General features: G+C 43.1%; 1 non-coding gene across 1 annotated transcript; it reads right to left on the reverse strand.

The window, feature by feature from the left end:
- Positions 1-10,407: 10,407 nt before the first annotated feature.
- LOC119938120 lies at positions 10,408-10,545 on the reverse strand. The gene has a single exon (XR_005454351.1). It is a non-coding gene; the product is annotated as a small nucleolar RNA SNORA7 (small nucleolar RNA).
- Positions 10,546-25,791: the final 15,246 nt, after the last annotated feature.

A 25,791-nucleotide genomic window follows, 5' to 3' on the forward strand; every position in this document is an offset into this window, starting at 1 on the left:
CTCCTGGGGCTGAGAGGAAGCTCATTAAGGGCTCTCTCTTTCCCACACCCATGACTCTTCAGGTCTTCTTTTTTCCCCAGGACCCAGAGCTTCTCCTCCACCCCTACCACAGACAGATACCAAGATCAGGGCTCTCTGCAATATTTAATAATAATGATGGCATTTTTAAACAATTACTATGTGCAAAGCACTGTTCTAAATGCTGGAGAGGATACAAGGTGATCAGGCTGTCCCACGTGGGGCTAACAGTCTTCATCCACATATTACAGATGAGGTAACTGAGGCCCAGAGAAGTGAAGTGACTTGTCCAAAGTCACGCAGCTGACAATTGACAGAGTTGGGATTTGAACGTATGACCTCTGACTCCAAAGCCCGGGCTCTTTCCACTGAGTCACACTGCTTCTCTTATACTCTTCTCTTTAACACTCTTTATGCTTCTCTTTATACTTGAAGAAGAAGGCTCTGATAATGAAATCACCCGTGGGTGCGTATGCAATTGAAAGGACCGAGACAGAACTCCTGGTCATAGCTTCCATAAGAACAAACAAAGCCTTTCCCTTGTTGTGCTGGCGTGAGGGAGGTGGGAGTCACCTGGTGCCGGTTTTGCTTTAGCCTCCATGTCTCACTGTCATTACAAAGCTCCTTCTCAAGAACTTGATCCCTTCTCAAAGAGGGATCAAAGAAGATCCCTCTTTCATTGATTGCAGTGAACCGTACTGGTCCATTCATTCATTCATTTGATCATATTTACTGAGCACTTACCGTGCGCAGAGCACAGTACTAAGTAGCGTGGCTCAGTGGAAAGAGCCCGGGCTTTGGAGTCAGAGGTCACGGGTTCAAATGCCGGCTCTGCCAATTGTCAGCTGTGTGACTTTGGGCAAGTCACTTCACTTCTCTGGGCCTCAGTTTCCTCATCTGGAATAATAATGGTATTTGTTAAGCGCTTACTATGTGCAAAGCACTGTTCTAAGTGCTGGAGGATACAAGGTGATCAGGTTGTCATTCATTCATTCAATCGTATTTATTGAGCGCTTACTGTGTGCAGAGCACTGTACTAAGCGCTTGGGAAGCACAACTTGGCAACATATAGAGACGGTCCCTACCCAACAGTGGGCTCACAGTCTAGAAGGGGGAGACAGACAACAAAACAAAACATATTAACAGAATAAAATAAATAGAATATGTATGTACAAGTAAAATAGAGCAATAAATATGTACAAACATATAGACATATATACAGGTGCTGTGGGGAAGGGAATGAGGTAACCTCAGCAGTTCTATCGTATTTACAGACAACCTTCCCCAGTGTGAGTTTCACGTTACTTTATGAGTTTTCATGCCATCATCAGACAATTATCGCTCCTGTTGAAATAAAAGCAATAATCCCAGAAGATGCCGCATGTAATGGAGTGTGGCGTGTGGACAATATCTTACTTCTAATGGGTGACACAGCTCATTCCTTTGGAAGTCATGGAAATTAGAGCAGAATTTGTGCCCTTAGAAAAACATAAAATGAACTGCAATAAAAGTGAAGAACTACCACATTTCCGTTTTACCATTGCACAGCTTTTAAATATTGGCAGTTTCCCTGGCTTCCAAAAAGAACAAAATATTTGTGTATCTTTTCAATGGAGGTTGGGGAATAGAGTCTGGGGTCTTATCAATCTTCTGGTGACTGAAATTAGAATAAATCTAGCAGTATTCTGGAAGTTACATTTCTTGTCTCTGAAAAAGATTCAAATTCTTAAAATTGCCGTTGCCCTCAAATTAATAGTTTATTTAATATGTCTCCTCAACAGTTGTATTTTATATAGGAAAACCTTAAAATACTGCTTATTTTAAAAACATTTAAAGAGGAAGGCACAGGAACTTAATAGTTCAAGTAGTTTCAGCAGGTGTCAACTGGCTACAGTAGATCAGTCTTTGGAGTTTGAATGTGTGTAATAAAGTGTGTCTCTTATTTTCAGTTCAGGAAAGAACTGATAAAACCGGGAAGCATCTTTTCCTTCATCCCCCTGTAGATTGTAGGCACACTGTGGGCAGGGAATATTATCTTCTAAATCTGTTATATTGTACTCTCCCAACTGCTTAGTACAGCTCACTGTAGGCAGGAAATGTGTCCGTTTATTGTTGTATTGTATTTTCCCAAGTGCTTAGTACAGTATTTTGCACACAGTCAATGCTAAATATGGTGTAGTGGAAAAAGCACAGACCTGGGACTCAGAAGGTCATGGGTTCTAATCCCAGATCTGCCACGTGTCTACTTGTGTGACCCTGGGCCAGTCATTTCATTTCTCTGGGCTTTGGTTCCCTCATTTGTAAAATGGGGATTAAGACCGTGAGTGCTGTGCGGGGCAGGGACTGTGCCCAACCTGATGACTTTGTATCTACCCCAGCGCTTAATACAGTGCCTGGCACATAGTGCTAATCAAATACCACAAGGATTACTATTATTACAATTAATTACATAGTTAAGCACTCAATAAATACCACTGATTGATTGATTATTGTATTGTACTCTTTTAGGCTTTTAGCACAGTGTTCTGAACAAAGTAAGTTCTAAATAAATAACCACTAATGGATGGATTGACTGATTATTTTTAGCAGTATAGGAAACTGACCCACTTTAGTGCTCTTGGCCTAATGGAAAGACCCTGGCCCTGGAAATTAGGGAACCAGTCCCCACACTACTCTCTTCTAATGCCAATCTACTTGCTGTACCTCGACTCTTCTATTTTCCCGCCAATCTCCTGCCTCTGGCCTGGAATGCTCTCCCTCCTCATAACCGACAGACAAACTCTCTCCCCATTTTCAAAGTCTTATTGTGGGCACATCTCCTCCAAGAGGCCTTCCCTGACAAAACCTCATTTCCTCTTCTCCTATTCCCTTCTGTGTCACCCATGTCCTTGGATTTCCATCCTTTATTCACTCCTCACTCAGCCCCACAGCACTTATGTACATAACCACAATTTATTGTTATTATATTCATTCATTCAATCATATTTTTTGAGTGCTTACTGTGTGCAGAGCACTGTACTAAGCACTTGGGAAGTACAAGTTGGCAACATATAGAGATGGTCCCTACCCAACAGTGGGCTTACTGTCTTCCCCTCTAGACTCTCACTGTGGTCAGGAAAGGTGTCTACCAGTTCTCTTCTATAATATTCACCCAAACACTTGGTACAGTGTGCTACATACAGTAAACACTCAATAAATACATGTGATTGATTGACCGTTTAACCAGGGTTCTAATCCCGGCTCTAATCCCAGTTGCCAGCTGTTTGACCTTGGTCAAATCACTTAACTTCTCTCTGCCTCAATTTCCTCATTTGAAAAATGGGTATTCAATGTCTGTTCTCCTTCTTACTTAGATTGTGATCCTCTTGTGGGAAAGGGACTGTGACTGCCCTGATGAATTTGTATCTACCCTAGGGCTTACAACAGTACTTGAAATATTGTAAATTGTTAACAAATACCATAATAATTTTTTTAAATGGCATTTGTTTAGCACTTGTATGCCAGGCATTCTTCTAAATTCTGGGGTAGATACAATCTATTCAGGTTGGACACAGTCCATGTCCCACATGGGACTCACAGTCTTAGTCCCCATTTTACAGATCAGGAAACTGAGGCACAGAGAAGTTAAATGACTTACCCAAGGTCATATGACAGATAAATAGTGGAGCAGGATTAGAACCCAGGTCCTTCTGACTCCCAGGCCCATGCTTTATCCACTAGGCCACACTGCTTCTCTATTGTTATTAATAATAATAATAACATTTTTGCTATTTCTGCTTCCTCCCAGCTTGTTAATAATAATAATAGCATTTATTAAGTGCTTACTATGTGCAAAGCACTGTTCTAAGAGCTGGGGAGGTTACAAGGTGAACAGGTTGTCCCACATGGGGCTCACAGTCTTCATCCCCATTTTCCAGATGAGGAAACTGAGGCCCAGAGAAGTGAAGTGACTTGCCCAAAGTCACACAGCTGACAAGTGGTGGGGCCGGGATATGAACCCATGACCTCAGACTACAAAGCCCGGGCTCTTTCCACTGAGCCACGCCGCGTCTCTTTACACTTTTGATCTCACTTCTCTGGTCACATACTATAGAAATGATCCCTGGTTCCCTTTGCTCTTCCCCTGGTTCCCAGCCCCATAGGATTTGTGTATATATCTGTCATTTTATGTATTTGCATTGATGTCTGTATCTCCCTCCCAGACTGTGAGCTCACTGTGAGCAGGGAATGTGACTGCTTATTGTTTTATTGTACTTTCCCAAGCACTTAGAACAGTGTTCTGCACACAGTAAGTGATTAATAAAGATGACTGACTGAATGACTGAATGAATGAATGGGAAAGGTCATTGATTTGGAGAGAAGGAGACACCACTAAATAGCTTGACTGTAGCCAGACAGAGGGAAGAGGGAGGAACCTAAATCTCTTGAATGGTTTGAGCAACCACTGAAAATTCAAATGTTCTAACAGTAGTACTGTTCTACTTTCCACCATTTGTTCCAGATCCCAGTGGAAAGGAAAAGGGGACCTATCTGGGGAAAAGTCTGGAAAAAGAATCACCAAAACATGGGATGTATCGTGAAGTCAAAGATGACTTCAAGGTTTTACTTATCCAGAATTCTGGACTGTATTTCTGCAGTATTATCTCACCCCACAAGTAAGAAAATGTCGTTACAACACATCACTAGGGAAAGAAAATTCTCAAGCTCTCAAATTTCTGAGTTCAGTCTAAGGTTTCTCTGACCAAATTTCACCCTCCTAAAGGACACCAGAAAACTGATCAGTCAAGTATAGGTAATCAGTTAATCAAACAACCAATGGTTTTTATTGAGTGCTACTTTGTGCAGCATTGTGCTAAGCACTTGGGAGAGTACAATAAAGCAAAGTTGATGCACACATTCCCTATGACAAAAAATTTAAAGTCTAGAGTTAACACCACACGTGCCCCTTCTCTCCACCAGAATATACTTTCTGTCTCTTAAAGGCAATTACACATAAGGTATCACAGTCCACCAAATATCATTCATCCAAAGTTACAGGAAATTAATATCCTAACAAGTGATTCCTACTTAGTTGTTCCATAAACAAAAGCCACAGAAGGCCACAATTAGATTAAATGTAAAAGGCCAGAGAGCATAATTTGATTACTATCCTCACAAATCAGAATGGTGAATGCAAGAGTAAGTACAAATAAGTTTTATTTTGAGAGGGTTTTTTTTTTCAGATTTTTTTGTTTCTCATTCTGAGCGTCCCCATTCATTCTGGAGTTGGTAGGAACATTTCTTTTTGAGATCATGAATAACTAGAAAAGATTCACTTCTCGAAACATGACTTTAGTTCAGACTATTCTGGTCAAGCCATAAAAATAGCCAAGAACCCAGATTTGATGGCATTCCTGAAGAAATCTACAAATAATGAGGGGAATCTAATCTCTTTTCTTCAACAAATTACAATCTGATTCTAATCTAATCTATCTAGTTCTAATCCTGGCTCCTCCAAATGTCGGTTCTGTAACCCTAGTCAAGTCACCTTCTCTGTGCCACAGTTACCTGGAAGTCATAATGTCAGAGGTTCTAATTTGCCACAAGTCTGCTGTGTGACCTTGGGCAAATCACTTCACTTCTCTGTGCCTCAGTTACCTCATCCATAAAATGGAGATTGAGACTGTGAACCCCATGCGGGACACCTGATTTGCTTGTATCCACTCCAATGCTTAGTACTGTGCTTCGCACATAGTAAGCGCTTAACAAATACCACAATTATTATGATTATGATCTTGTTTCAACCCCAGGAATTAATAAGCCTTAAACAAATACCAAAGGAAAAAGGATGGAACACAGAGGAAATGCCACAAAATTTCAGTGGTGCCACCATAATTGCCATATTCAAAAAGAAAATGCAAGAGTTGACTGCAGAAACTACCGAAGAATCTCATGGAGTTTCATTTCTGACAAGATTCTGAAGAACATGTAGTGAGGATTCTGAAAACTGCAGTCCAGTTATGCTCTCTATCCAGTGGGAAGCACCATCAGAAGTCTTTACTGATGCCACATCCAGAGGAATGTATTCTTGAGGTATGTACACGAGAAGAGATACTAGTGATTAGAGACACAGAATAGCCTAGAGGATAGAGCCCGGGCCTGGGATTCAGAAGGACCTCGGTTTTAATCCCAGCTCCACCATTTCCCTGTTGTGTGATCTTGGGCAAGCCACACCGCTTTATTTATTTGTTCATATTAATGTCTGTCTCCCCCTCTAGACTGTAAACTCATTATGAGCAGGGAACAGGTCTGTCAATCTTCTTATACTGTACTCCCTCAAGAACTTAAAAAAGTGTTCTGCATGTCATAAGCCCTCAATAAATACCACTGATTGATTGATTCTCTGTGCCTCGGTTACCTCATCTGTAAAGTGGGGATTAAGACTGTGAGCCCTATGTGGGACAGGGACAGTCCAACCTGATTAACTTGTATCTACCCCAGCACGAAATACAGGCGTTTGGCACATACTAACCACGTGTGTGTGTGTATGTGTATGTGTGTGCAGTGATCCAAATTTCTTTGCTGATTTGGCACAAAATTATGAACTGACAAGAACTGTGAAGAAACCTGAAGTGAAGTGAACTGAATTAATAAGCCTTAAACAAATATCAAAGGAAAAAGGATGGAACACAGAGGAAATGTCACAAAATTTCAGTGGTATGGTATGGCACTGAAGTGACATACCAGTCTACAACCCTAATCACAAAGAATTTCAGCCATAATACAGATCATAATGCCATCACCAAATTCTGCTATGTTGGTTGTACACTATTCAACAGTATAGGGATAGGGAAAGAGATATTTTTAAAAATCAAAACCTCCCACTTAGTTTTTGGTAGATTCTCAGGAGCATCCCTGTTTTAAAGTAATTTCACCATTTCATCAACATTTCTTTTAACTCAGTTTCTTTCCCTACCTATAATTTATTTTAGTGCCTGTCTCCCACATTAGACTGTAAGCTGCTTACTACAGTGCTCTGCATGCACTAAGCAATTATTAAATGCTATTGGCTGATTGATTACCAAACATTCAGAGTGATGGAATTGAATGAAGTGAGACTTAAAAAAGGAACTTTACTAATACGCAGATTTTATTAAGGATAGCAGAAGCATCTGTGTGGTTTTCTTCATGAAAAGAGTTTAAGGTGATAATTCATAATTATTCAGAATATTGCCTTTCCTCCAAAGAACTAAAAGCATTTCTACAACCATTATTTCATTTGGCTTCCCCCTAGTATAATGAAATATGTTAAAGCATTAACTGTTCTTTTTGTTTTACATGGGGAGAAACTGAGGCACAGAAAGAGATGTGAATTGCCTACGGTCACAGAATAAGTTGGCAGCAGAGCAAGCAGTAACCCAAGCCCCAGAATTCAAGACCAAATTTCTATCCACTGGAATCTGGAATTACATATCGTGCTTACTACGTAATTTATATCCATTCATTTTTCCCTTAAATATGATGTCTATTATTAAATGTTAATGGAGTTTTCTAATTAAGCTTTTCTAATGGTTATCAAACTATGTGTTTTCCATAAGGATTGTTTCCCAAAGAAGTGCTCATTTTTCTTTATTGTAACTTTAGCTTTATTTTCATCACGACCGCACACTGAGTTAGACAAATACTCCCTTCGGACTCTGCAGTGGCAACCGTATGGTTTTATACTGCTCTTTTCTCTTGATTCTTAGATTCTCTCATTTGATTATTGTACCAAGAGCTTGCTCAATTCGCTTCAGTACACACGTCTTCAAGAAGGATTAATTTTGCACCCTTTTCAAGGGATGAGTAAAGTTTCAGGAGGCCTGCCTTCTCTGAAGCAACCTTCCCTTTGGCCTATCCAGCAGATTTTGCCAGCTCACATTTCACACCCTCTGCCAGGTCTTCAATAAATATACTGAACAACCCCAGTTTTAGTGTTGTATCCCAGGGCACCCCACAATTAACCTTTTCCCATGCTGAGAATTAGCCACTTATCCCTACTCTTTGCTTCTAATCTCGAAACCAATGTTTAATCCAAAACAGGAATTTACCTCTCACCCTGTAGTTAACCAAGTTCCTTAATAGTCTCTTGTGAGGCACGAATCAAAGCCTTTTGAAAGTCTAAATAAATTATATCAACTGGTTTTCCTTTATCCGGCACTTTGTCGTGTCTTTCAAAGAGTTCTAACTGGTTACAAAAGCAGCGTTTATTCAAAAGCCATGTTGGCTCACCGGAAAAACAGTGTGGCCTAGTGGGTAAAGAACAATAATAATAATAATAATAATAATGGCATTTATTAAGTACAAAGCACTGTTCTAAGCACTGGGGAGGTTACAAGGTAATAAGGTTGTCCCACGTGGGGCTCACAGTCTTCATCACCATTTTATAGATGAGGGAACTGAGGCCCAGAGAAGTGAAGTGACTTGCCCAAAGTCACACAGCTGACAATTTGTGGAGCTGGGATTTGAACCCATGACCTCTGACTCCAAAGCCCGTGCTCTTTCCAACCTGGGAGTCAGACAGACCTGGTTCCTATTCTCTGCTTCACCATTTGTCTGCTATGTGACTTCGGGCAAGTCACTTCACTTCTAAGTGCTTCAGTTACCTCATCTGTAAAATGGGGATTAAGACTGTGAGCCCTATGTGTGGCAGGGGCTGTGTCCAACCCAATTTGCTTGTATCCACCCCAGTGTTTAGTACAGTGTCTGGAACTCAGTAAGCACTTAACAAAAACAACAATTATTATTATTCGATCGAGATGTTTCTAACTCAATCTCTGTGAATAATTTCCCCTCCATTTTCCTTTGGCTGAAAAAAAAACTCATTGCCATACAAGGCCTCAGTCACCCTGAAATCCCTACAGTATAAATGGATATAAATTCAAGTCCAGCTCTGTCTGCTAATCAAGTACCTTCATTATAATAAATTATTATATTTCGATAGAAATTCAGATATGTATTCATCAGCCATCCCTGAACACCATCCAATCCCGGTGATAATGTAATTTAATTTCTCCTGTCTACCTCAGATTTTTGTTGAATTGACAATGTTCCACTTGTTGTCTTCACTACCTAAGAAGGGTAACCTTCTCTATCATGAACCTGGGTGAAAAAAATAGATATAATCATCTTGCCATTATAGGCTGACTATTAAAACTGGTATTAATAATAATGATAATAATTATGGCATTTGTTATGTGCTTACTATGTGCGAAGCACTGTTCTAAGCGCTGAGGTTGATACACAGTAATCAGGTTGTCCCACGTGGTGCTCACAGTCTTCATCCCCATTTTATAGCTGAGGTAACTGAAGCACAGAGAGGTTAAGTGACTTGCCCAAAGTCACACAGCTGATAAGTGGAGGTGTCAGGATTAGAATCCACAACCTCTGACTCCCAAGCCCGTGGTCTTTCCACTAAGCCATGCTGCTTCTCTGTATTCAGTATTCAGAGGCTGAATGTAGTGCTCCAGTACGTCACTGGTTATTCTTTCCATACAGGTCAGTCTGAGAACGATAGGCCTATTTCAGTTTACTAGATGACAGAACAGTGAATTTTCCACTCTGTTTCAATCCAAGCGTGGGGCAACTGTGTTATAATGAGTATTGTTTTAATGACTACCTAACGGCTGAGCTCTGAATCTTCATATTAGACTTCTGCCTCGGTAATCTAATTCCAGAATGAAGCCTTACTCTCAAGAAGGCCTTTTTTCTAGTTAAAGGCAGTCCCTCCAGCAGTAAATTCAGTTTGCTTCCAGATTAGAAAGAGAAATAGAAATAACTTGTTTATCGTCCTCTCAATAGCAGAACTTCATGTACTCAAGCGCTTAGTACTGTGCTTTGCACACAGTAAGCTCTCAATAAATACAACTGAATGAAGACAGTGGTTGAGTTACTTGTATGCCATATCATCAGTTCTAAATAAATATCACTTGACACCCAGGCTTTTTATTCCTCAAAAACCTCCATTGGTGCCCCATTTCACTTTGCACTGAGCCAAAATTTTCACAGTCTTCTTCCAGTGTCTCAATCATCTTCTATTTCTCTTCATCCCAGTTTACAATCTTCACTCCTCCCAAGCAAGCCTCCTAACTGTTCTTTGCTCTTAACCTATCCACTATTCCCCTTTGCACTCCATTTCCCCAGCCTGAAAAATGCTTCTTGTCTTATCTTATGCCACTGAGTTGTCTCCAGCGCACAGCGACATGTCTCCCAGACCGCCCCACCTCCACCTGCAGTCATTCTGTTGTGTATCCAGATAATCCAGATAAAAATATGGAGGTGGTTTACCATTGTCTCCTTCTACGCAGTAAGTTTGAGTCTCCACCCTCGACTCTCTCCCATGCTGCTGCTGCCCAGCACAGGTGAGATTTGACTTGTAGCAGATTGTCTTCCACTCACTAGCCACTGCCCAAGCTAGGAATGAAATGGTTATGCCTCCGCTTGACTCTCTCTCCCGTAGTTGAGACTGGTAAAGTACTGGAAACTCTCCAGGTGCGACCCTGAGAGGGAGAGAAATGCTTGGGAGAGTACAATACATTAAGTCAATGTTATCCCTGCCTTTAGGGAGCTTATGGTTGATAAATACCATTGACTGATTAGGGGATCGATTGAGCCAGTGAGAGACACTGCGAAGGATCAACCAGGGAAGTAGGAAGAAAACCAGAAGAGCAAGTTGCTCTGAACTTGCTCTAGATGGTGTTTCCAGGAGAAGGGAATGATCCATTGTCTAAGGCAGTGAAGAGATAATGAGAGATTGGGACAGATTTTGTGAAAAAGAGGTCATAAGTGACCCTGGAAAAGCAGTCACACTGGAGTGAAGAGAGCAGGATTGTAGAGGGCCAAGAGGAATGTTGCATAAGAGAAAGTGGAGGTCTTATGTATGGTTACCCTATTCAAGCACCTGAAACAGGAGTGACTAAAGGGAGAGGGTGTGGATGGGGTACTGTGCTCTACAGAAGGTCAGAGTTGTTTTGTTTTGGTTTGTTTTAGGGGAGGGAAGTCATTGGGTGCTTTTGGAGGCTGAAGGGAAAGAATTACCTGAAAGTGAGGAGTTGAAAATGGTGCTCATGGAGGAAGAAGAGTGGGTACTAGTGTTTTTTTAGGGAGAGAAGGGAGAAGATTGGGGACACAGGTGGAAGGGGAAGATTTCCAAACCAGATTGGAGATCTTCCCTTCAGAGATGGCCAGGAAGGAAGAAAGCTTGCATGGATGATGTGGTCAGAGGGAGATGGGGAGGTGAGGGGACGTTTTGGGGGGAGTCATGTCTGAGGGTTTCATTTTGTTGACAAAATAGTTAGTAAGGACATCAGGGAAAATTGATGAGGAGGTGGGGGCACTGGGGTTTTAGGAAGGAGTTTAAGACCTGGAATTGTTGGAGGGGGCAAAGGTATTGGAGCAAGTCAGTCAATCTATCAATCAATGATACTGATTGAGCAATTACTGTGTGCAGAGCACTGTACTATCACTTGGGAAAGAACAATATGATAAAGTTAATAGATATGATTACTGCCTACAAGTATCTGAAGTCTAAAGCGGGAGACAGACATTACTCAATCAATTGTATTTATTGAGTGCTTACTGGGTACAGAGCACTGTACTAAACACGTTTAACACATTGGGCCCCCTCTTTCCTCTCCCCCTTCTCCCCCACCTTACCTCCTTCCCCTCCCCACAGCACCTGTATATATGTATATATGTTTCTACATATTTATTATTCTATTTATTTATTTATTTTACTTGTACATTTTTATTCTATTTATTTCATTTTGTTAATATGTTTTGTTTTGTTGCCTGTCTCCCCCTTGTAGACTGTGAGCCCACTGTTGGGTAGGGACCGTCTCTATATGTTGCCAACTTGTACTTCCCAAGCACTTAGTACAGTGCTCTGCACACAGTAAGCACTCAATAAATATGATTGAATGAATGAATGAATGAACAAAGTTGATAGACACAGTCCCTTCCCCCAACAAGTTTACAGTCTAGAAGGCAAGACAATCATTAGTATGAATTAATGAATTATGGTTGTGTGCAGAAGTGCTGTGGGGCTGAGGAAGGGGTGAATAAAGGGTGAAAACCCAAGGGCCAGGGTGATGAAGACTAGAGGAGGAGAAGAGGAAATGAGGGTTTAGTCCAGGAAGGTCTCCTGGAGGAACTGTGCTTTTAATAAGGTTTTGAAAGTGGGAAGAGTAATCACCATTGGTTACGAAGAGGGAGGGCACTCCAGGCCAGAGGCAGGATGTGGGCGAGAGGTCGGCAGTGAGATAGACGAGACTGACATACAGTTAGTAGGTTGGTTTTGGAGGAGCAAAGTATGGAGGCAGGGTTATGGTGGTGCTTAGTAAGTAAGCGCTTAGTACAGTGCTTTGCACACAGTAAGCGCTCAATAAGCCCGCAAGCTTGGTGTCATCCTCGACTCCGCTCTCTCATTCACCCCTCACATCCAAGCCGTCACCAAAACCTGCCGGTCTCAGCTCCGCAACATTGCCAAGATCCGCCCTTTCCTCTCCATCCATACCGCTACCCTGCTCATTCAAGCTCTCATCCTATCCCGTCTGGACTACTGCACCAGCCTTCTCTCTGATCTCCCATCCTCGTGTCTCTCTCCACTTCAATCCATACTTCATGCTGCTGCCCAGATTATCTTTGTCCAGAAACACTCTGGGCATATTACTCCCCTCCCCTAGGAGGCCTTCCCAGACTGAGCCCCTTCCTTCCTCTCCCCCTCATCCCCCTCTCCATCCCCCCCATCTTACCTCCTTCCCTTCCCCACAGCACCTGTATATATGTATATATTTTGTACATATTTATTACTCTATTTATTTATTTTCCTTGTACATATCTATCCTATTTATTTTATTTTGTTAGTATGTTTGGTTTTGTTCTCTGTCTCCCCCTTTTAGACTGTGAGCCCACTGTTGGGTAGGGACTGTCTCTATATGTTGCCAATTTGTACTTCCCAAGCGCTTAGTACAGTACTCTGCACATAGTAAGTGCTCAATAAATACGATTGATGATGATAAATACAATTGATTGATTGATTGAAATAGTGAGGCAAGGTAGGTGGGGGCTAGATGATTGAGATCTTTGAAGCCAATAGTAAGGAGCTTTTGTTTAATGGGAGATGGATGGGGAACCCCTGGAATTTCTTGAGGAGTGGAGAAGGATGGACGTAACAGCTCTGCAGAAAAATGATTGAAGCAGCAGAGTGATGCTTTGATCCCGCCTGGAAGATCATAGGACATCCAGAATTCCCTCTTGGCCTTTCCCATCCCAACGGCTCCGGCTGGAGGAAGGACAGGGGCAGGGAGAACTCCATCCGGCGGATTAAGGGTTGGGGGCTGTGTGGAGCTGGGAGAGATCCTTCCCCTCCCCACAGCACCTGTATATATGTAGATATGTTTGTACATATTTATTACTCTATTTATTTATTTATTTTATTTGTACATATTTATTTTATTTTGTTAATATGTTTTGTTTTGTTGTCTGTCTCTCCCTTCTAGACTGTGGGTAGGGACTGTCTCTATATGTTGCCAACTTGGACTTCCCAAGCACTTAGTACAGTGCTCTGCACACAGTAAGCACTCAATAAATACAATTTAATGAATGAATCTGGAACTCTATTTATTACTCCATTTATTTTTCTTGTACATATTTATTCTACTTATTTTATTTTGTTAATATGTTTTGTTTTGTTCTCTGTCTCCCCCTTCTAGACTGTGAGCCAGCTGTTGGGTAGGGACCGTCTCTATATGTTGCCAACTTGGACTTCCCAAGTGCTTAGTACAGTGCTCTGCACACAGTAAGCGCTCAATAAATACGATTGAATGAATGAATGAATGAATGAATGAATGTGTGGACTGGATTGTGCAGAGAAAGAAGGCAGAGAGATCAGGAAAGAGGCTGATAATAATAATAATAATAACAATAATAATAATAATAATGGCATTTGTTCAGTGTTTACTATGTGCAAAGCACTGTTCTAAGCGCTGGGAGGTTACAAGGTGATTAGGTTGTCCCACGGGGCTCACAGTCTTAATCCCCATTTTACAGAAGAGGTAACTGAGGCACAGAGAAGTTAAGTGACTTGCCCTTAGTCACACAGCTGACAATTGGCAGAGCTGGATTCAAACCCATGACTTCATCATCATCATCATCAATCGTACTTATTGAGCACTTACTATGTGCAGAGCACTGTACTAAGCGCTTGGGATGTACAAATTGGCAACATATAGAGACAGTCCCTACCCAACAGTGGGCTCACAGTCTAAAAGGGGGAGACAGAGAACAAAACCAAACATACTAACAAAATGAAATAAATAGAATAGATATGTACAAGTAAAATAAATAAATAGAGTAATAAATATGTACAAACATATATACATATATACAGGTGCTGTGGGGAAGGGAAAGAGGTAAGATGGGGGGGATGGAGAGGGGGACGAGGGGGAGAGGAAGGAAGGGGCTCAGTCTGGGAAGGCCTCCTGGAGGAGGTGAGCTCTCAGTAGGGCCTTGAAGGGAGGAAGAGAGCTAGCTTGGCGGATGGGCAGAGGGAGGGCATTCCGGGCCTGGGGGATGACGTGGGCCGGGGGTCGATGGCAGGACAGGCGAGAACGAGGTACGGTGAGGAGATTAGCAGCAGAGGAGTGGAGGGTGTGGGGTGGGCTGTAGAAAGAGAGAAGGGAGGTGAGGTAAGAGGGGGCGAGGTGATGGACAGCCTTGAAGCCCAGAGTGAGGAGTTTCTGCCTGATGCACAGATTGATTGGTAGCCACTGGAGATTTTTGAGGAGGGGAGTAACATGCCCAGAGCGTTTCTGAACAAAGACAATCCAGGCAGCAGCATGAAGTATGGATTGAAGTGGGGAGAGACACGAGGATGGGAGATCAGAGAGAAGGCTGATGCAGTAGTCCAGACGGGATAGGATGAGAGCTTGAATGAGCAGGGTAGCGGTATGGATGGAGAGGAAAGGGCAGATCTTGGCAATGTTGCGGAGCTGAGACCGGCAGGTTTTGGTGACGGCTTGGATGTGAGGGGTGAATGAGAGAGCGGAGTCGAGGATGACACCAAGTTTGTGGGCTTGTGAGACGGGAAGGATGGTAGTGCCACCAACAGAGATGGGAAAGTCAGGGAGAGGGCAAGGTTTGGGAGGGAAGACAAGGAGTTCAGTTTTCGACATGTTGAGCTTTAGGTGGCGGGCAGACATCCAAATGGAGATGTCCTGAAGGCAGGAGGAGATGCGAGCCTGGAGAGAAGGGGAGAGAGCAGGGGCAGAGATGTAGATCTGGGTGTCATCAGCGTAGAGATGATAGTTGAAGCTGTGGGAGCAAATGAGGTCACCAAGGGAGTGCGTGTAGATCGAGAACAGAAAGGGACCAAGCACTGAACCTTGGGGACCCCCCACAGTAAGAGGATGGGAGGGGGAGGAGGAGCCTGCAAAAGAGACTGAGAATGAACAACCAGAGACTCTGACTCCAAAGCCTGTGCTCTTTCCACTGAACCAGGTAATCAAGGTGGGATAGGATAAGTGCTTGGATTAAGGGGGTAGAAGTTTGGCTGGGGAGGAAAGAGAGGATTCTGATGAAGATTTTAGTGAGAGATTTAATATGTAGATTGAATAAGAGATATGAGTTATGGTAACTCCAACGTGAGAGATTGAATATGTAGATTGAATGAGAGAGATGAGTCAATGGTAACTCCAAGGTCTGTGAGACAGGGAGCATGGTGGTGCTGTTTACAGTGTTGGGAAAGTCATGGGGAGGACAGGGTTTGGTGGGAAGAGAAGGAGATCTGTTTTGGACATGTTAATTTTGAGGTGGCAACAGGACATCCAAGTAGAGATGTCAAATTCTTCAAATTCCGTCGAGTCATTTCCAAACCATTGCGACTCCATGGGCATGCTCTCTTCAGAATATCCCATCTTCTGTCATAAAGTCATTCTGGTATGGGCAACCAAGTGATTTACCTGCCTTCTTCCAGAGATGTCAAGTAGAGACATTAAAATAAATTAGAGCTAGGGGAAATAAGAAAGATGTGTAGAGAAGTGCTGAGGGGTTGGGGTGAGTAACAAAGCAGCTAAGTGCAAAGGTGATGCAGAGTAGGGGAAGGCCTCTTGGAGGAGATGTGATTTTAGGAGGGTTTTGAAGGTGGGGAGAGTGGTGGAATGTCGGATATGAGGAGGGAGGGAGTTCCACGCCAGAGGGAGGTTGTAGGCAAAGGGTTAATGGCAGGATAGATGTGATCAAGGTTTGGGCACAGGGGTGGTGTTAGATAAATAAAGTTTAAGGATTGGGTTGCAGCAGGAGAATAAGTCAGTGAGGGAGGAGAAGTGGCATTGCTGAGCAGAGGCAAGGGCAGAGTTATAGCAGGTGAAGATTAATCTCTGATGGGCAGAATCGGCCTGGTGACTGCGTTTCTTCCAACAGCACTATGGGTCAAGAGACCAGGAGCAGAGGAAATGTACGATGGAGGTGGGAGTTCAATGGAGGGACAGTGATGTGAAGGATTTGAATCCAGTGGAGAGGGCAGAGTCAAGGGTGTGGATTTGTGCATCAAGAGGGAAGGTTGGTTAGGGTGTCTAAATAAGGTATGATAATCTGGGTTGAATGCTTGTGCATGACTCCAAAACCCAGTGTGGGACCCATACAATGCAAGGTGGTGTACAGAGGAAAAAATCATCCATATTATATCCAAGTAATGATGGTCAAACTGAACTATCAGTTATAATAATAATAATACTAATGTTGGTATTTGTTAAGCACTTACTATGTGCCAAGCACTGTTCTAAACACTGGGGTAGATACAACGTAATCAGGTTGTCCCATGTGGGGTTCACTGTCTTAATCCCCATTTTACAGAGGAGGGCAAGTCAGTTACCTTCTCTGGGCCTCAGTTAACTCATCTGTAAAATGGGGATTAAGACTGTGAGCCCCCCGTGGGACAACCTGATCACCTTGTAACCTCCCCAGCACTTAGAACAGTGCTTTGCACATAGTAAATGCTTAATAAAATGCCATCATTATTATTGTTTATTTTTATATTGTATGCTCCCATGTGTTTAGTGCAGTGCTCTTCTGCACACAGTAAGCGCTCAGTAAATATGATCAACTGACTGGCAATTGCTTGGGTCAGTTTAGGAGCAGTTTGGATGGAGAGGAAAGTGTGGATTTTAGCATTGTTTTGAGGGTATAACTGACAGGATTTGGTGATAGATTGAATATTTGGGTTGAATGAGAGAGATGAGTTGAGAATCATGCCAAGGTTATGGGCTTATGAAATAGGGTTGGTAGTGGTATTTTCTGTGGTGATGGGAAAGACATGCGGAGGATGGAGTTTGGGTGGTAAGATAATAGAGTTTTGTTCTGGACATGTCCTGAAAGCAGGAAGAAATGTTAGACTGGAGAGGAGGAGAGTGGTCAGGACTAAGGGATAAATTTGGCAAACATCTGTGTGCAGAATGTAGTTGAAGCCACGGGAGCAAATGGGTTCTCCTAGGAAGTGGGTATAGATGGAGAATAAAAAGGAAACCAGAGGGTCAGAGGGTGGGAGGCAGAAGCAGCAGCACGGCTCGAGAAACAGCATGGCTTAGTGGAAAGAACACGGGCTTGGGAGTAAGAGGACATGGGTTCTAATTCCACCTTCACCATTTTTCTGCTCTGTGACCTTGGGCAAGCCACTTAACCTTCCTGTGCCTCAGTAAACTCATCTGGAAAATGGAGATTAAGACTGTGAGCCCCACGTAGGACAACCTCTTTACCTTGTATCTACCCCAGTGCTTAGAACAGTGCTTGGCACATAATAAGTGCTTAACAAATGACATCATCATTATTATTATTAGAAGAAGAGCTTGCAGAAGAGACTGTGAATGATAGAGAGGAGAAGAACCAGTTGAGAACAGCATAAGTGAAGTCAAGGTTGGATAATATTTCAAGGGGAAGGGGATGATCCATGTTGTCAAAGGCAGATGAGAGGTCTAGGAAGATCAGGATGGAGTAAAAGCCAACAAATTTGGCAAGAAGAATATTAATGGTGACCTTAAGTAGTCCCTGGTAATACGGAGTAGATTAAAGAAGTAGGAGGGAAAGATAAAGATGATAAATGGCACATTTTCCACCACGAGGATGCCTGTAAAGGAGGCTAACCATCACACAGCTCCTCCAAGTACCATTTTGCCCCGGTAGGAGACAGAAAACTTGTCAGGATGGACCTGTATCTAACTCTGTCTGGCATTGCTTATGTTCTTCTAAGCATTTATTGTGTGCCAAGCACTGTACTAAGTGCTGAGGTAGAGAAGCAGTGTGGTTCAGTGGAAAGAGCACAGACTTGGGAGACAGCGGTCATGGGTTCTAATCCTGCTCCACCACTTGTCAGCTGTGTGACTTTGGGCAAGTCATTTAACTTCTCTGGGCCTCAGTTACCTCATCTGTAAAATGGAGATTAAGACTGTGAGCCCCACGTGGAACAACCTGATCACCCTGTATCCCCAGTGGCACTTAGAACAGTGCTTTGCACATAGTAAGTACTTAACAAATACCATAATTATTATTATTATTATTTTTACAAGACAATCAGGGTGGACACAGTCTCTTGTCCCACTTGAGGCTCACTGTCTAAATAGGGCTCTTTGTGTTTCCTATGAATTCTCCATGGAGAAGCAGAGGGGGAAACAAGGCCTCTTCTTGCCTCCAGGTTTTGAGGAGAGGAAGAAACAGGGAGAGGGAAGGCCTTCTGGAGGCTTTTTTAAAATATAGTTCCCCTCCCTAAGGCTGCCCCCTCCTACCTCACCTCACTGCTCTCCTACTAAAATCCAGCCCACATCCTTTGCTCCTCTTATGCTAACCTTCTCTCTGTCCCTCGATCTCGCCTATCTTGCCGCCGACTCCTTGCCCACATCCTCCCTCTGGCCTGGAACTCTCTCCCTCCTCAAATCTGACAGACAATTTTACTCTCCACTCCTTAAAAGCCTTATTGAAGGGCACATCTCCTCCAAGAGGCCTTCCCTAAGCCCCCGTTTTAGGCTTCTCCCCCTCCCTTCTTCATCACCTGACTTGTCTCCTTTGTTCTTCCCCTCTCCCAGCCCCACACCACATGTGTACTTATCTGTAATTTATTTATCTGCATTAATTTCCGTCTCCTCTGCTCTAGACTGTAAGCTCATTGTGGGCAGGGAACGTGTCTGTTTACTGTTGTATTGTACTCTCCCAAGAGTTTAGTACAGGGCTCTGCACACAGTAATCACTTAATATATACAATTGAATGAATGAATGGATGAAAGTCATCACAAAGCAACTTGAAAAGTGAAAATAATGAAAGGAAAGCCGTGCAGTCCTGCTCTGTGTGCCCTACCACCAGGGTTGATGGAGTTTAGATTGCTGTTCCCAGGTGACTAAATATCAGAGCTCCCTCTCCATGGACACTGGGACTTGTTTCCTAGGTGACTAATTTGTACAGATATGTCTCCAGGAACACTGGGATTTCAGGGTGACGCTAACAGATCCTCCAAAGAAACATTTGAGCAAACCACTCCAGTTTCGCTGATCCCCAATCAAAGCTAACAAATATTGGTATATCAAGCACTTAAAGAATAATAATAATAATGACATTATGTCTGCCAAGTTGTGTAGACATAAATAATAATAATTGTGATATTTGTTAAATGCTTACTATGTGCCAGGCACTGAACTAAACACTGGGGTAGATACAGGCAAAATGGTTTGGACACAATCCCTGTCCTATGTGGGGCTCACAGTCTCAATCCCCATTTTACAGAAGCGGTATCTGAGGCACAAAGAAATAAAATGACTTGCCCAAGGTCACACAGCAGACAAGTGGCAGAGCTAGGATTAGAACCCATGACCTTCTGACTCCCAAGCTCATGCTCCATCCACTAGACCAGGCTGCTTCTCTGAATCTTTTCATTCATTCAATCATATTTATTAAGAGCTTACTGTGTGCGGAGCAATGTACTAAGCACTTGGAAAGTACAATTCGGCAACAGATAGAGATAATCCCTACCCAACAATGGGCTCACAGTCTAGAAGGGTGAGACAGACCACCAAACAAAACAAGCAGGCAGGCATCAATACCATTTGAAATTATGTTTGAAACAAGGGACAATTAAATGGATATGCTTTCTTTTATTATGCAGGAGAGGCCTCTGGTTTGGACATACTGATTGGAAGAAGGGTCAATATCTCCCACTAATAATAATAATAATGACATTTATTAAGCGCTTACTATTTGCAAAGCACTGTTCTAAACGCTGGGGAGGTAACAAGGTGATCAGGTTGTCCCATGGGGGGGCTCACAGTCTTAATCCCCATTTTACAGATGAGGTAACTGAGGCACAGAGAAGTTATGTGACTTGCCCAAAGTCACACAGCTGACAAGTGGCGGAGCTGGGATTTGAACCCATGACCTCTGACTCCAAAGCCCAGGCTCTTTCCACTGAGCCACGCTGCTTCACTAATGCTTTTATCCAGGCTAGCAGCTCACAACAAGGGGTATCAAAGACAAATCATAAACCACATGGATTACCCACCCATTTTCTAGTGAGAAGGAGCCATTAACCAGATGTAATAATAATAATAATAATAATTGTGATATTTGTTAAGCAATTACTATGGGCCAGGAATTATATTAAAGCACTGGAGTGGATATAAGCAAATCGGGTTGGACATAGTCCCTGCCCTACATAGGGCTCCCAGCCTTAATTCCTATTTTACTGATGAAGCAACTGAAACATAGAGAAGTGAAGTGATTTGCTCAAGGTCACACAGCAGACAAGTAGCAGAGGCGGAATTAGAACCCAGGTCCTTCTGGCCCTCAAGCCCAGGCTCTATCTACTAGGCCATCCTTCTTCCATCAGAAGTTAAAGCAGTTTAAAAACATTAGATGAAGTAAAAATCCTTTTTCCCCTGGGCCAAGAGATGGCTTCTGAAGGATCAGTCTTATGAATCCACATCGAGGAGTCATTCATTCAATCATATTTATTGAGTGCTTACTGTGTGCAGAGTACTGTACTAAACGCTTGGGGAGGACAAGTCGGCAACAAAATAGACCCCATTATAATGGTCCAACATAATGGTCCCTGAATGGACCCCACTTCCCTGAGCCCCTTCCTTCCTCTCCCGCTCCTCCCCCTCTCCATCCCCGCCGCCTTACCTCCTTCCCTTCCCCACAGCACCTGTATATATGTATATATGTTTGTACATATTTATTACTCTATTTATTTTACTTGTACATATCTATTTATTTTATTTTGTTAATATGTTTGGTTTTGTTCTCTGTCTCCCCCTTCTAGACTGTGAGCCCACTGTTGGGTAGGGACCGTCTCTATATGTTGCCAACTTGTACTTCCCAAGCACTTAGTACAGTGCTCTGCACACAGTAAGTGCTCAGTAAATACAATTGATTGATTGATTGATTCCCTCCCCTGCTGAAATTCCCCATCACAGATAGAGACACAAGCTCGGCTGGCCTCTTTCCGGGTGTGGATTACCTAACTCTTCCAGGGCCTCACCCGATGCAAACCTTCCACGAGAGAAGAGTGGGGCATCCGTAAGCTCCTGATACTGTCACCATGGCAACCAACTTAGATCTGGTCCATTTCATTCCTCAAAAACAGCGCACTTTGTGGGTGGTTGGGAATAGTTTAGATTAACCAGGCTGGCTCCTCCCGCCCCAAGCAATCTATTGGCTAAGACCTTGCATTAAGCAGGGGCCTTCACTGTGACAAAGCAGAAGATTTGTTAAGCTTTCTAACCTCCCACTAGACCCGTTTTACTTGATGGGTGAAATCTGGGAATGATTTCTTTCGGGGCGGCATTGTCACTTGATCTTGGTTTGAGAGGGGCCACATTCAGACCACGATAAAGATTTATTTTCAACTCCAAATGAAAGCTCATCACGGTGTCTATGAAGAGGCAGGAGATGGCTTGAACGGCAATCTTCTACTTTTTGCAGGACTCACCAACTAGGGAAATTGGCCTACTTTAAAAAGGAAATACACGTAAGCTCCTTGAGAACAGGGATCGTATCTACCAACTGTATTGTACTCTCCCAGGCGCTTAGTACTGGGTTCTGCGTAAAGTAAGTGTGCAAGAAGCAGCAAGGTGTAATGGATAGAAAGGCCTGGGAGTCATAAGGTCATGAGTTCTAATCCTGGCTCTGCCATCTGCCTGCTCTGTGACCTCGGAAAAGTCACTTTACTTCTCTGTGCTTCGTTTACCTCATCTGTAAAATGGGGATTGAGATTGTGAGCCCCACGTGGGGCAGGGACTGCGTCCAACCCAATTTGCTTGTATCCACCCCAGCACATAGTACAGTGTCTGGCATATAATAAGCACTTAACAAATACCACAGTAATTATTATGTCTGCTTAACTTGGCCGAGATTCCATTAAGATGAGCTCCCCTCTATCCTCCACCCAACTTTCATTTAGGCTGTGCTGCTTCCTTTCCTTGAATTTATTGAGGGCTTACTGTGCACAGAACACTGTACTAAGTGCTCAGGAGAGTACAATCTAAGAATAAACAGACACAGTCCCTGCTCACAATGAACTTGCAGACTAGAGACGGAGACAGACATTAATATAAATGAATTATATGCACATTAATATAATATAATTTATATTATGCTATATTTATTAATATAAATAAATAGCAGATATAATAATTTTCAAATATGTCCAATCTCCCTGTGCAGTGTTGGTTCGCAGCAGTAATTTTAAAGCCCCGTCCCCTCCTCACCCACAGTCATGTCCACACAATGCCCACATGGCCTCCCCAGCGCTTAGAATAGTGCTTTGCACATAGTAAGTGCTTAATAAATGCCATTATTATTATAGAGAAGCAGCATGGCTCAGTGGAAAGAGCCCGGGCTTTGGAGTCAGAGGTCATGGGTTCAAATCCCTGCTCCACCAATTGTCAGCTGTGTGACTTTGGGCAAGTCACAACTTCTCTGTGCCTCAGTTCCCTCATCTGTAAAATGGGGATTAAGACTGTGAGCCTCACGAGGGACAACCTGATCATCTTGTAACCTCCCCAGGACTTAGAACAGTGCTTTGCACATAGTAAGCACTTAATAAATGCCATCATCATCATTATTATTATTAAATGCCTTACTTTCCTCCCACCCACCTCCAGCTTGAGAGCTACAGTTGGTTCCAAGAAGAGTAAAATGTTGCCCCCTGAGTCATCGGTTGTCAACTCCTGTACTAGGCATTTTTGAAGGATGGAGAGAAGTGTGCAGAATAATGTTCTAAATAAATGAGCTGAGCAGCAGACTAAGAACTGGAGAAGAGAGAGGGTGGAGGAAGGGACACCAGTAAGTAGACAGTTACAGTCATAAATCCAGGATAGGATGTGCACCTGGACCAGAGTGGGTGGATCAGGGAAGCAGCATGGCCTAGTGGAAAGAGCTTAGGCCTGCGAGTCAGAAGAACTGAGTTCTAATCTCTTTTCTGCCAAATGCTTTTGCTGTGTGACCCTAGGCAAGTCACTTCATTTCTCCATGTCTCAGTTTCCTCAACTGTTAAATGGGGATTCAATATCTGTTCTCCCTCCTACTTAGACTGTGAGCCCCATATGGGACAGGGGCTGTATCCAACCTAATAAACATCATCATCATCATGGCATTTATTAAGCACTTACTATGTGCAAAGCACTGTTCTAAGCACTGGGGAGGTTACAAGGTGATCAGGTTGTCCCACGGGGGGCTCACAGTCTTAATCCCCATTTTACAGATGAGGTCACTGAGGCACAGAGAAGTTAAGTGACTTGCCCAAAGTCACACAGCTGACAATCGGCAGAGCCGGGATTTGAACCTATGACCTCTGACTCCAAAGCCCAGGCCCTTTCCACTGAGCCATGCTTCAAGACCGCACCTGGAGAGTTTCCAGTTCTCTGCCAGTCTAAACTATGGGAGGGAGAGTCAAGCAGTAGCCTACCCATTCCATTTCTAGTTTGAACAGTGGTTAGCGAGTAGAAGGCAATCTGCTACAATTCAAATCTCTCTTGTGTTGGGCAGCAGCGGCATGGGAGAGTTGAAGATAGAGACACAAACTGACTGTGCCAAGCTAGGCAATGGTACAAATACCATAATTTTGAGAAGCAGCGTGGCTTAGTGTAATAATTATGGGCTTGGGAGTCAGAGGTTGTGAGTTCTAAACCTAGCTCCACCACCTGTCAGCTGTGTGACTTTGGGCAAGTCACTTAACTTCTCTGTGCTTTAGTTACCTCATCTGTAAAATGGGGATTAAGACTGTGAGCCCTACGTGGGACAATCCCAGCACTTATAACAGGATTTGGCACATAGTAAGAGCTTAACAAATACCATCATTATTATTACCCTTCTAGACTGTGAGCCCATTGTTGGATAGGGATTGTCTCTATCTGTCACCGAATTGTACTTTCCAAATGATTAGTACAGTGCTCTGCACACAGTAAGCACTCAATAAATACGATTGAATGAATAAATGAATGAATGAATAAACCATTTCCATATTTTGAGCAAGAAAACTTCACGGATACACTACCAGAACCATTGCAGATAGAGGTGGGGCATTCTGGGAGAAATGTGCCCATGGCATCGCTATGGGTCAGAAATGACTCAACGGCATAAGACAAGACCCCAGCTACTAGAACAGCATGTTCATTCATTCAATCATATTTATTGAGCGCTTACTGTGTGCAGACCACTGTACTAAGCGCTTGGGAGGTACAAGTTGATAACATATAGAGACGATCCCTACCCAATAGCGGGCTCACAGTCTAGAAGGGGGAGACAGACAACAAAACAATACATATTAACAAAATAAAATAAATAGAATCATAAATATGTACAAGTAAAATAAGCATGTGACACATAGTAAGCGCTTAACAAATCCCTAAAAAAGAAGAGGTAAAGGAAGAGGTAAATCCGGGAAATGGGGAGGAAAAGCCCTCAGGATTTATTTAGCAACAGCCTGGATGTGAGATTTGTAAAGCAGTGAGGAGAAAAGGATGATGCTACCGTTGTCAGCTTCCGATGGTGGTCCCTGGCATTAGTGGTGTTTCTCCCCTCGTGTTGGGCCAGCTGGGACTATAGTAATAATTGTGGTATTTGTAAAGTGCTTACTATGTGCTAAACACTGCATTAAGCGCTGGGGTAGGTACAAGCAAAATGAGTTGGACACAGTCCCTTTTTCATGTGGGAATCACAGTCTCAATCCCCATTTTACAGACGAGGTAAATAGTAAGCGCTCAATAAATGCCATCATTATCATTATTATTATTTGCCCAAGGTCACAGAGCAGACATGTGGTGGAGCTGGGATTAGAAACCATGACCTTCTGACATGCTCTATCCCCTATGACTATGAGTCCCCGTAGCACTCAAGACATCTCTGCAGGCATGAGACTTCTGGGTAAATCCTTACCCCTCCTCCCCACAGAATTAGGACCAACCAAACCTGTATTGGCTCTTGGGGTAAACTAACCTACTTATTGTACTCTATTTCACCTCTTTCCCCATTGATTCATTACTCAGACTCTCCCTCCTTCCTGGAACTCCCTCCCCATCCATATTTAATGGACCACAGCTCTCCCAAGCCTTAAATTATCATTATTATTACGGTATTTGTTAAGCATTTGCTACGTGTTTTAACTGCCAGGGCAGATACAACTTTATCAGGTTGGACACAGTCCCTAAAGCAGCATGGCCTAGTGACAACAGCACGCGCTTGGGAGTCAGAGGACGTGGATTCTAATCTCAGCTCCACCA

The sequence above is a fragment of the Tachyglossus aculeatus genome, chromosome 1, assembly GCF_015852505.1.
Source record: "Tachyglossus aculeatus isolate mTacAcu1 chromosome 1, mTacAcu1.pri, whole genome shotgun sequence".
NCBI lineage: Eukaryota > Metazoa > Chordata > Mammalia > Monotremata > Tachyglossidae > Tachyglossus > Tachyglossus aculeatus.